The sequence below is a fragment of the Hirundo rustica genome, chromosome 5, assembly GCF_015227805.2.
Source record: "Hirundo rustica isolate bHirRus1 chromosome 5, bHirRus1.pri.v3, whole genome shotgun sequence".
Lineage (NCBI taxonomy): Eukaryota > Metazoa > Chordata > Aves > Passeriformes > Hirundinidae > Hirundo > Hirundo rustica.
The window spans coordinates 66,963,733-66,976,793 of NC_053454.1; positions in this window are offsets into that span (position 1 = coordinate 66,963,733).

A 13,061-nucleotide genomic window follows, 5' to 3' on the forward strand; every position below is an offset into this window, starting at 1 on the left:
AAAAACTACAGAATGCAATTTATTAATAGATCCTCTGTAGGATGGAGTTTGTATCTAGCTAGGCTCTTCAATAGACCTGCTTGGTTCCTTCTGTGACCCCAGTTGATCCAGTTCCCAGAGCTGCCATCCCACAAGTGAAGAAAGTAAAATTTGTCACTTACACTTGAGACTGCCTCACCATAAAAGGATGTGCCCTACCTGTTGATTCAAGTAACCTACAAAATTCTTTTTCCAAAACACTGGACATACTGGCTTCTGCTGCACAAAAAGTAAGAAAGTATTTTTCTCTGTTCACATATGGGTAGAAGAAGGCTGAAGCGGTTTGGGTGTTTCTAGGTAGAAGCAAAAGGGAAAAGGAAATCAGTATATTTATATTCCTCTGTATCCTCAGCTTATTCTACCTACTGCCATAATAACACAAGCACCCCACAGATGCTTTTCTGCAGTGATAGAGAGAACCTTTCTGTGACACATGCACAGAGATGCTTTGGCCCATTAGCAACTCCTGGAGTTACCCCATTTTCTGGGTGTTTATGGATTCTTGCTGGCAGGTTGGCATCAGCTATAGCCAGTTGAAGTAAACTGAGCTAATCATTTCCTCCAGAAGAATGAAAAATGAGTAATCTCATGGCACTGAGTTCAGGGGCCCAAAGCACTCTTCTGCAGGGTCTCTGCTCCATTTTGGCCTCGGCCTGACCGGAGCTCGTGTTTAACAGTTGAGTTGAAAACACCCTATAATTGTAAGCCTGAGCAGCAGATGAGTTTATTTGACTTACACCATATGATGAAAAGATACTGAGCCAGATCAGATAGCTTAGTTTACAAACAATAAATGAGGTCATTTGACCCAGAAATCTTTGCCTAAATGTTTGCCTAAGTAAAACATATGGAATACGCACGTAAACATATAAACCATGAAAACAAAAACCCTGCTTTCCCATGTGTTCTCAAAGGTGTTTCACAAATATGCCCTATTTTTTTCACACAAATGCTTTATTCATCTGAGCTCACATAAATAAAATTGGTAATATTGTTTAAAAAGTACCTGAAGGTATCTCTGAGGGTTGGTGGAACTTTTGTAATTTCTACAGGTGTGGTTTAAGCACAACTGTTTACAAGTCTGTTTAGCCTGGATGTAATTGAATTCAATCAGAAAAACTTTAGAGCAATGCAGATAATTGAAGTTTCTTCCACATTTGGAGGGAATTATGAAGGTTTTTACCTTATAAGAAAATAGTCTATCTTAAGTTTCTTTTGGGAGTTTGTGTTTGTCTTCCAATATTCCTCCCTGAGAGAACATCCAGAACTAGAGAACAGCTCTGTATTATGTTTATGAATTATCTGAGAGCACACTGCAAATTATTACAATTTTTACTATCTGAAATGATTTAATGATCACCCACCAATTGTGCAACTGGTTACCTAATATACATCATGTGACTTTCTCTCCCTTGATTAGATTAAACAAATCTGAGCCAGAGGCTCAAAATGTGCTTTTCATGAGTGCTCTTATGAACAAAAAGGTACTTTCACTAATATTCACAGAAGGAAAATAAAATCCTCAGGTCAGGAAATCACTAAAGCATGTGTTTAATTCCTCCCCTCCTTAAGGGAGGAGTTATGCTGACACTTAAGTTGCATTGCTTAACTGCTGTCTGAATGTTTTTCTTTACCAGAATCGACAAAGAGGAAGTCACAGTTCAGTGATCTTTAAACACTAAAAATGGTTTAAAGAGAGTGAAGTCTAATGATTTATTGCAGCAACCATGCCCTTTTAAAAGTTACTAATTTTGCATTTTTCTAAACATCAATATTCAGTTAATATTGGCTTTCAGCCCTCTGTCCTCAAATTCCTGTGCCCTCATTTGATTGAAACACACTTAATAGGATAGCCTCCATATGTCCCATTAGACAAAATTCATGTTTTAAACCTAGATCCAAGAGTAATTGAAGTTAATGGAAGGACTTAATTGTTTTTAATGAGACTTGGATAAAGAACTGATAGTTTAACTCTGGACACTCTCTTTTGAACGTACTCACCAAGGTGCTGATCCAACTCCCAGTGAAGTCAATAGAGGGATTTATGTTGGGATTTGGATAATAATTCTGTTCTTCTTGGAGTCAAATCCTCTTTGTCAATATGCACATGCACAAATACAGATATATAAATGAAAACAAATGTTTGGCAACTTGTGACAGAAAGTCCAAATCTGTATCTGTGTATTTGGGCCAAACCAAAATTGTTACGCTTGACAAAAACATCATTATGTTGATCTGGTTTTGGTTTTTGCTTACTAGTAATTGTTTGGTGAGTATAAATCTAACTTCTCATATTTTATTTTTTTCATAAATATATTCTACTGTCACTGTAGACAGTAAAATGAGAGGGATTTCTATGTAAAACTCTCTGTTCAGACTTGTCATAACTTTGACAAACATAATCCTCTCAGACCAGAATTTTCCATGCTTGGTCTCCATCAAGAGCAAATTTGTTTTTGCCAAGTATGAAGCTTGCTTCAGCTCCTTCTTAGTTTCCAAAATACAAAAGGTTTCTCATTTAGAATCAATCATACACTCAAAACAAAAGGGATGTGGGCTGGATTCCCAGAGGTGCAGCACTCTCGCAGTTCTTGTTGGCTTTAGTGTTTCTAAAATCAGCTTCTGTGTTTTTAAAACAAGAATTCCAAGTGGATGAGGGAATTCTGAATTGGACACAATGAGCCGAGCAGAGCCTTGGCTAGCAGAGAGTTGCAGGGAGTAGAGATGTTGCTGATTGCTTCATCTGCTGAGAGTGTGTGTTACGTGCCACACACTTGTGCTCTGTGCTAACAGAGCAGTGCTCATGGTAGCACGTGAGGACAAGAACAAGGTGGACATTGAGGGGAAGACAAAGGGATGGGAAATCTCCCAAACCTTTGCAGACCACTGTGTTCAACACAACTGAGGCAGCTTTTTCTGCTATAACGACAAACAATTTCACAATTTATGCCAATAACAACTCAGGCCATTCCACACCCCTAAACAGACCGATTTTAAGACCCGGTCACAAAAAACTGGTTCAGCCCCTGGCATCTCTTCCAGAATGGTGCAGGCACTCCACCATTCTAGGCTAAGATGATCCTTTCTGGCTTGTGCTACCCCTCCAAATACCAGCTCAGGCTACTCATTAAACATTGAGGCCATCATGCAGTTACTTGTCTCGTGTTCTCCAAGACGCTGTATTGCTGTAATTTTTACTGTATGAAGCAAATATCCAAGCAGATTATCCATCTCATTGTGTTCTCAAGATATTAGATGGCCACCATTAAAGTACATACATATCCCCTTATGATGATAAGAACACAAGAAATATATAGATATTGAAAAGTAATACCTAAACTCTAAAGTGCAGTGAACAAGCACCAAAAAATACAAGTGAGACTGGCATAGTAAGAATCCAATCCCTATAGTTTGAAAATAATTTAATTAATTCCTAAATAACATAACACAGAAAAGTTTCTGGCTATTCGTTCTCTGGCTGACATAGGCATAAAATACTTCCCTCAACAGGTCTACTTGTTGCAGCAAGAGGGATTGGGTTATTTTTTTGTGTGTTTTGCCATGTTTGTTTTTAAACAAAGCCTGCAGTACCTAAAAAATCTTTGATATAATAATTATTAAATATTAAGTTTCAAAGAGAATTTGGAATTACGTTATAAGGTATTTGGTAAACGGATACTAAAAGGGACTAAAGTGACTGACAATCAAATCTATAATTTGAGAGTAGAAAAGTCAGAGTCAAGAGAAGGAATTCCACCTCCATGGGAGAGAAGACAGAATAGAATAGTTCAGTAGAAAAGGACCTACAATGATCAACTGCATATGTGATAGTTCCAGCTGCAAAGGTGATAGTGATTTGAAGTCATCTGCAGCTGGATAGAGAAAATAACATAGTTCATACCAAAATCCTGTAGTTTGAGTAGCTACATAAGATTTATGGATGAAAACTGGGTCCCTAAAAGAGTTCACCAGCCTGCTGTGGTGTTTATCTAAGCTTTTGCTTGTTTTATAGACCTCACTACTGCTTTTAATGACACAAAGAAAACAAATTAAAATAAATGAAAAGAAAAATGTCCCCTAGCAATAAATAGGCTGTGAATTACAGAACAGCAGTAGCTGATTTTGAAGGCTAGAATGGCAAATGCACACATGCTGTAATAGCCCCAAGGGTTGACCAATGCCAAAATGCCTAGATGATCTGTTCATTCAACTCCAGGCTGGTACTGACAACTCTTCCAAAGGGGAGGCTGCATATTGTGCTGATATCCACATCAGATGAAATCCCACCAGGTTTTCTGTGCCACACACATTTAGCCTGAAGATCAGAGAATGATTTTAAGGCATTTCTCCAATACCTGATTTACAAAAGGCAGCACAAATGGAGAAGAAAGAGGGGATGCCCTTTCAAATATATCCATAAATTCAGTTACTAAAGTCTTGTTCATCTTTGTAGTTTTTCCAGACTGACCACTTATTTCAAAAAGCCAAAAATATAGTATTGAGGGAAAAACAAAAGTATTTTTCCAGAAAAAATTTTCTGGGAAGGACATGTTATCATGGTAAAGAGAATTTACATTTTATGTTTCTCAAATCTTGATTAACTTGGTCACCTGCTGTGAAACTCCCTAACATCTACTGAATCAGGTGGGTAACTTAAGCCTAACTCCTAATTTAAGTCTGAAAACTCTTTTCTGTACCCACTGTGCATTTCAAGTGAACACAAAACCAGAAATTAGAACTCAGTATATTTCTTGAGGAACCACCAGTGTTCTTTGTATTTAACCCTGTGACCTATGCCTCTGTATGGGATAAATTACACCAGCCTCTATGGGAGGAAGATTTAAGCCCTGAGCCTCGAGGACTCACAGGAGGACTTACCCCTCCTGAGCCCTGAGCCTCACAGGACTGGAGGGGCCTGTCTTTAGAAGAATGAAATTAGGTACGCACAGTGTTTGAGAAAGTTCAGACTGATAAACTTGGCAGGACAAAAGGACAAGTCTTCAAACTTGCTTTACTTAGCAAGATTTGGGAGAAATGCGCCGACTGTACATTCTCTACCCTCATTATATTCTTGGAGTTTTGACTTCCTCTGTTGCTCCCTAGCCACAGATAGGTATCTAAACACAGGGAAGGCAGAGTGTTTTCACAGCTGTTAGAACCGTGTTATACCTATGGACTGCAGGCCACACAGGGGGAGCACAGTTGCTCAACTATTGAAATAGGAAGATGTTGCTTAAATCAGTAGGTTTCAATTGTGGTGCTTTACACTCAGTTCTCTACCTAGACAGAAAAAAAAAAAAAAAAAAAAAAAAAAAAAAAAAAAAAGTGTGCTAGCAAAAGGAGAGTAGTTAGATTTCTTTGCAGGAGTCAGAGCAGGAAAGAATACAATCTTATGAAACCACCAACACTTTGCAGCTCTTTGTCTATACTTGACATTGCTCTCTGTTGCAGAATGTACCAATGCTTCTCAAAAATCTAAGCACTTGGTAGGGCAAAATGGAGCTTCACAAGTTGTGGTTTTGTTTTTTTTTTTTCTCTTCTGAAGTATCACTAAAAAGATGAAGAAGAAAGAGAGAAGTATAAACTCTGAGACTTCAATTTTTTCCAAATGGAAGACATCATCCCCTTCGCAACTGAATATTGCACTTAAACCATCTGGATTTCAGTTGAAAAACAAACTACCAGTATCTGAAATAGGGCTCAATGTATTTTTAGCACATTCAGACTCTCTCTTCACTATCTCATGTTGGTTCATATTGGCCAATATCATTTGTCCAGTGGTCCAAAAGAGCACTTCTTGCCCTTTATCTGTGGAGGGGAAGATTAGCGTCACAAAAATGATCTTGTAATTGGTACTGTTGGCAGTGCCAGGTGAAAGACAATGATTCTGAAACACTTAAGAAGGTATTGCTCAAATCTGCAACTTCTGGAAATTCATGTAGGTCCATTACAATAAATGGAGTTTTGCCAATAGGCCAACTGAAGACCTGCCTGTTGAAACAAAAGAAACCCAGCCTTGATCATTCTTTTATTGTTCTGATTCTTTTGCAGGTTTAGAAAATGTAACACAACTGCTTAAAATAACCCCACTATTTATTATTCCAGGAGCAGTGTTTTCTTAATAATACACTCAAAGTGTGTCTGGAATTTTGAAACACAATTTAATTTTCCCAGAACACGCCAGGCAATCAAAAAAGTTACGTTCCATATCCAGAACAAAAAATCGTGGCTGTTACAAAACAAGAAAAAGTAAATCATTAAAAAAAAAAATCGCCAAGGCTAAAAACCTATAAAATAACACTGACCTTTTTATATACCTCATAAACAGCACAGAGAAATTCCTGCTTCTGCCAAACATTCCAGTTTGCAATGGTGTTCTAAATTTTCATTAGCACAGCAGTCATGGTGCCTGATATCCAGTTGCTCAAACTGTTTCCTCACTCTTGCTTCTGAAATAAAACAAAAAAGTTAGAGAGAAAAAGGTAACTAAAAACCAACCAGACAGATTTCTTTTATATCAGTATTACACCTCTAGATAGTGAAACAGTGGTACAGTTAGAGCTGAAACGTGTCTGACCCAGAGGCTCAGGTTATAAACTCAGATTTTGGAAAAGATTGTCTTAGGCATAAGCCCTTTCCTTTAAGGTTCTTCAGACCTGGCATCTGTTGCTGGAGCAGCATATACATGGATTGGTAAACAAGGACAGCAAATTTAAGACCATTTTGAGAATACTTTGAATAATAAATATGCTTGCAGATTATTATTTTCAGAAGACTGAAAGGAAACATTTGGAAGTTAAACTGTTATGTTAATTATGCCTCTTTTTTGTTGCTTTTTTTAACTCAGTAAAAACATGTTTTAAAAATTCTCAATTTCTCTACTATGACATGAGAACAAAATGCCATCGAAAGCCTTTTAGTTTCTTACTATAAAGAAAAATTTATGGGGGAGCATAAGGAAGGGATAAAAATACTGACTGTATAAGATTCAAATTAGGATTCTGATTTTACCAATCCCAAAATTCCAGATAACTTCATCTAAGAATTTCAACCAGTGAGCAGATATCCCTTCCAAATATCTACACTCTCAGTTTTGAAGGACATGGTAATTACCTGTTTATCTCATGAGACATTGTGATATGTGAGATGTTCCAGAGCAAGAAAAGTAGTTGGTGGCTGTTCATGTTTTTCATGCTGTTCATATTGGAATAAAAAATAGTGTGCTAGAATGATTATCACTAAAACAAAATAGGAATGAGATATAATTCCCTTATTCTTTCTCCAATGCATTAAAAAAAAAAAAAAAGAAAGAAAAGAAAGAAGAAAAAAAAAGAAAATCAATCCAAACCCACCAACAAAAAATAATCTGGTCAACCAATCAAAAACAACCAAAATGATGGGAAATAGAAATAGAGAAGAAGAGAAAACGACAAACTCATTGGTTCAATGTTTTTCCAGTTCTCTTCCCTGTAATATATAGGTGGAAAACAAAACTAATGAAGGAGGCTTTGGGTTGGTGTATGACATTTAGGTGTCACAAAAAAGTCTATTAAATCCTCACCAAATATTGTTTCAGCTGCATCAGAGTACACTCTGCAGTCACATAATGTTGAAGGTACCTGATTCCTCATCAGAAATGTTCGACACCTCTTGGGCCTGGGTCCTGTTACAAGAGAAACAGTTTAAAGGAACTGGAAGTGAAAATAATCTTTGTAGCAGATGATGTGGACAACATAAGCTCATTGTCAGAATATACTGGAATTTAACGAAAGGGAACCAAAACTGCTCCTTTGTATAAGTGCACTAAGGATTATGTCAGAGGACAAAGAATGTCAAATAATGAAAAGGAAAAAGTAAAATCAAATTTAATTGAAAGGTGCGGTTTTAATGGAAAGAATTTCATCCATTAGACCAGTAAGAAAAAAGCATGAAATCCATAATAACACATAAATTTTTTCTAGTCAGAAACATATTTAACCATGCCATGTAAGTGAGTAGTGGGATAATTGCTAAGATGTGGCTAAATAGGCAAAATTTTATTATTTTAATATTAAATACAATTATGATTTTTTGTTTTCTTTGTTCTTTCTTTCACAAGGGCAGTCATAATACATCAAGTCCCAAATTTGGCATGTGTCTCTATGTGACTTTATGATTAAATTCCACACTCAAAATACACAAAGAATAAACCTGATGAAGTGCACATGCATCTTAATAAGTGAAAGGGACAAGTGAATTCATTGTCTATTGAAGCAGTTTTATAATATCTGAACATATGCTGAACAAAGCTGCAACCTATTAACACAAATCATACAGGCTTTAATTACAATCTAAATCCACATTATTAAAGTAATAAAATGACCCTAAAATAAATGTTATGGAAGTCATGTTGTCCCTACAAATGAACACAGCATGAGAGAGTGATACAATAAAACACCCTAACATTAACATGTTGTATGTACCACTGTGGCTTCGCACTGAGTTAATCAGCAAGACCTAACTCTTCCTTTGCTGTGGGCAAAATTCTCCTCTCCCTTAATTTGCTTTTTCTGGCCACATTCATCAGAGTTTCAGGAGCCATGTGTGGGGCAACATGACCCTGCTGGTCCCAGCCTCCTCCCCTGGGTCCCTGGAGATTTCCAGTTCTGGGGGATGTCAAAGCACAAATCCTATCAGGAAGCAGATGGGGCAATGCAGAGCTAGGGAACAACTCAGCTTAACTGCAAAAAAAGTGTCAGAGTTTGAACAACAAATTTTGGTATTACTGTGTGGGAGCCAATTACAGTGGAGGAGTCATTCTTGAGATCATGCATGTGAAGAACATTACTCATGACATTTACATATGAGAATTTGGAGGGTCAGCCATAATTGTGGGTGTTTTTTTCCTTCTGGGCAAGGATTGATCTCCAAATGCATGATCCGATACTATTTCCGAAAACAATCTCCTATTTTAGAATTCCTGATATGTGATCATGACATTTATGATCTTGCAGAGCCTATACTGAAGTCTAGAAGTATTTCAACCACAGTATTTGCTGCCATTTCCTAAATCATTGCATCCCACATTGATACTGACAATAGAAGAAAGGATGACAAGGGCACTGAAATAGTTGAATGTGAACAGAAGGCCACCATTCTTACTTAACCATGTATTTGCCACAGACTGTGAGATAACACAAATAAAGGGCTCCTTTCCCCTCTTCTGTAACTCACACTGGAAATGTCCAAATCCTTCGATCCAATTTTAGCACATTAGGACAACTTCTCAGGATGGGTCCCTTTACAAATAAACACTCACTGGTCTCTGTACCTTCTGCCAGACCCCACAAGACCCTTTCTGGATTCCTTCTGAGCACTTGTCCTTTCACTTGAGACATGGCAAACAGGACTAAGTCTCACCTGGCTACATCTGCCTTTGAGATAGAAAGCCATAAAATCCCCCCAGGGTTCCTTTTCTCCAGATTAACACCCATAGCTCCCTCAGCCACTCATCAGACATGTTCTCTAGTTACTTCATGCCCTTTTTGGGACAGGCTCCAGCACTCCAGTGTCCTTTTGGAAGTAAGGGACCCAAAACTGAAGACAGCACTCAAGGTGCAGCCTCACCAGTAACTGCAATATTGGTTCTAAGAAAAAGATTTCTGACTTCTCCACACCCCTCCTCTCCAAAGACAAACACTTGAAAAGCAGATACTGATATAAGCACATATTCTGTCTTATCATAGAACATGAGATTTAAGCGGACATTAGACCACTTAACCTTGTTGTACACATGGTAGAGATCAGCAGGGTTTTCTGCCTTATTGATGCCTTGGGAAGGCTGATTTGAAACAGAGACTGGACAGAGCTAAGAGAATAAAGTAGATATTTATTGAAAAACCTTTAGGGTACACTGTCACTAGAGGACAGGAAGAGAAATTATGCTCACGCTCCAACTCCAAGGCAAAAGAAGGCAAGCTTTATTTTTGATTACCTCGCTTATATAGATTATGGACAGTGACCAGGGATTGGAGAACAAAGTTACCTCTCCATCCCACTGGCCAGGCTAGAAGTCAATCAATTGTCCCTCATCAGTTTATGTTACAGGCATGAGAAGACTCCACTAGGAATGTAAACATTCACAGAAAGGTAATAAAATATGGCAACAGTACACCTTGGGCAGGACAAGAGCCTGGCCAGGGCTACATCCAAGGTGGACTTAGAATGGTAGCAAAATGGACAACTTTTATAAGTTTGTGTCAATTTGCATATTGGAGTAAATTGCCAAAATACAGCTTTGGGTTATGAAGTCCCATCCTTCTTGTTTCTCCCTTCAGTCCACCATTGTTTGTGCTTTTGGGCCTGAAAGTTTTACTCGTTGTCCTCGGTCTTCAGTAGGAAAGGGATTTTTTTTTTTTTTTGTCTGCCTACTCTGTGAAGAGAGCTGACTAACACTTAATATGGGGCTCAGAACTACACCCCCTAGGCAGCACAGAATCTGAAAACCATGAAAGCTAAAACTTAAGGCATCATTATCATGGTGGGCCTGATGTGTTCAGGTCTGAGTAGAAGAGGAAGCTCCTCATAGTTCCCGCATTAACTATGGCAGTCTAAACTGCTAATTCCTTGAATTACTTTGGGCTCCCACTGAGACAGGTGGGACAATACACATTCATCCTTCAGATGCATTTATAAGAAAAATATGAGTGTATGAGAAAAGAAAGAGAGGAAAGGCAAGAGACTGTAAAACTGTGACTGGCTGAGTAACAGGTGAGCTAACTACCAGAGCAGAATTATAAACTACTTTGTGGTAATGGTCCCAAAACTGCACACCATGATACAATTATATTCTATATCTTCATTATCATTTCAGGATATTGATTAAGGTTATTTATTATACCTGAGTGAGAGTATAGTCTGTATAGTATATACAGAGTATATTCTACACAGTATAGTATATAACTGTTCATATACATATAGTATATGTAGAGTATAGTATATAGTATATACCTGTTTTAAAATAAGTGAAAATTCTTGGCAGCTTCACTGAAGGCACAATGGTTAGGCATAATTAAAACATTTTAATTTCTCACAGTAGCATATAAGTCTTTAAAGTTAAAACAAATTAGAAGGCTGAATGCTTAACAGATGGCTTTTATAGCTACATTCATAAATGTATGACTTGCAAAATAACCAAGACTTAGATTTTGCACATGATCAGATAAGATATACATTTTTTTTCTATTAAAATTGCCATATTTGCTATATCATGGTAAAATGTTGATTTTTCCAGCTTCACTCAGGGAAAATAAAATCATTCCACAAAATTCAAATATTATGTTTTAATGTGCTCAGTTTATCCTCCTTGACCTTGCAATGAAAAAGGTTAGATTTCACACACTTCATCCCCACTGTACAGTTCTGGCTTTGGAAAATGTCTCTCAGAAAACTCTTGTCTTTTTCTGTGCAAAGTCAAAATGGTCTGCTTAAACCACAGGTGACCACTTCGAACGAAAAGGCAGCTTTACAAACTACTACCACCCTTCTTCTTAATTACTGACTTCCACACCCGTGTTTCAGTATGCTTATAATTTTTTCATAACCTGAAGAAGAGAGGAATCACAAATTCATCAGCGCTAGCTGGCTTTCCTCTCGCTCCAGGGGTGATGTAAGGGCAGGCAGAGTTTAATATGTTGGTCAGCTCAAGATAAATTAATAATAAATAAATTAATATAAACTACAGCTCAAATCAGATGCAGCAGAGGCTCTGTGTGACAGGAGCACAGGTGCAATGCAAGAGCCTTTCTAAAAGGCACCTTACTTTTGAAAACGAAATGTGTAAATTAATTCCCATGTGAGAAGCTGGCTCGGACTAGCAAGGATACTGCAAATACACACTGCTCTTCACTGCACATTCGGTTTTTTAGGCAGAGGACTCTAATTGAGTGCAATCTTAGAACACACATATTGTAATGATTATGGCACCCTCCTAGAAGGGGAGAGATCAGATTTCAGCTGGGAGCTGTAACAGGGTTCTCCTCCTTCCATGCAACTGTTCCAAAATGCCAAAATACAAACTTTGTGAGCAATTCAGACATGCTCTGTGCATGCCTGCCAGATGAACTCCTGAAGGTGAGGTGTGTGAAATACCAAAGCTGTACACTGAGAGGCCCGTGCGACTTAGGCAGAAATTAGAGGCAGCAGCATTCAACTTAGGTGGCTGAGAGTGCATCTAGGAACAGAAACAGAGGTACTACCAGGACTTTCCTAGGAAGCTTTGGCACCTAAAAGCATTACACACTTCTGAGGGCAGGTAAAATTGAATTTTTTGCACACTAAAAGTACATGGAAGTGTTGAACCTGCTGCCCTAGGTAGTTTGCTTTAAGGATGGCCTACCTATTAATGCAGGTATAAAACATTTGAAACCTCATTTCATACCTGATGCATTTCTCAATAGTGTTAAGTTACAAAACCCTCAGGGCTCATGTCAGCCCTGCAAATGCAGATTTTGGATGGAACAGATGACAGTGTCTAATTAATGCATGTTACCTAACCTTTTATGGACAGAATAGTAGGAAGAAATAATCCTTCTTTATATTTTAACTTGTTAAGAGAAAACAATCATATAAAAAGAAATATGTCTATCATACTTCAGAGACCACTTTTAAAGATGGCTCTGATTAACTTAATCCTTGTCACATTTTTATTTTTCAAGATATTTACACACCTTAGACATTTAGAATTCTTTTTCATTTTAATCTCTAAGAAATACTTTGCAACATTTTAAATTCACAAAAGCATTCAGATTACCTTTTCTTTCATTTCACTTAAGATTTTGGCAAAAGTTATTCTTCTTAACTGCAAGGCATCTATACAGTCCATCATTTTATTCTTTGGAGAAATTACTTCAGTAAAGCCTCAGCAGCTATAAAATATGTTCTTTTATCATTTCAGGGTATCAGTGGGATTAATCACTCTTAACCAACTATTTTATAGCCGTGGTGAGAGAATGTCTAAGGTTTATTTGGAGCACTGCATTTTT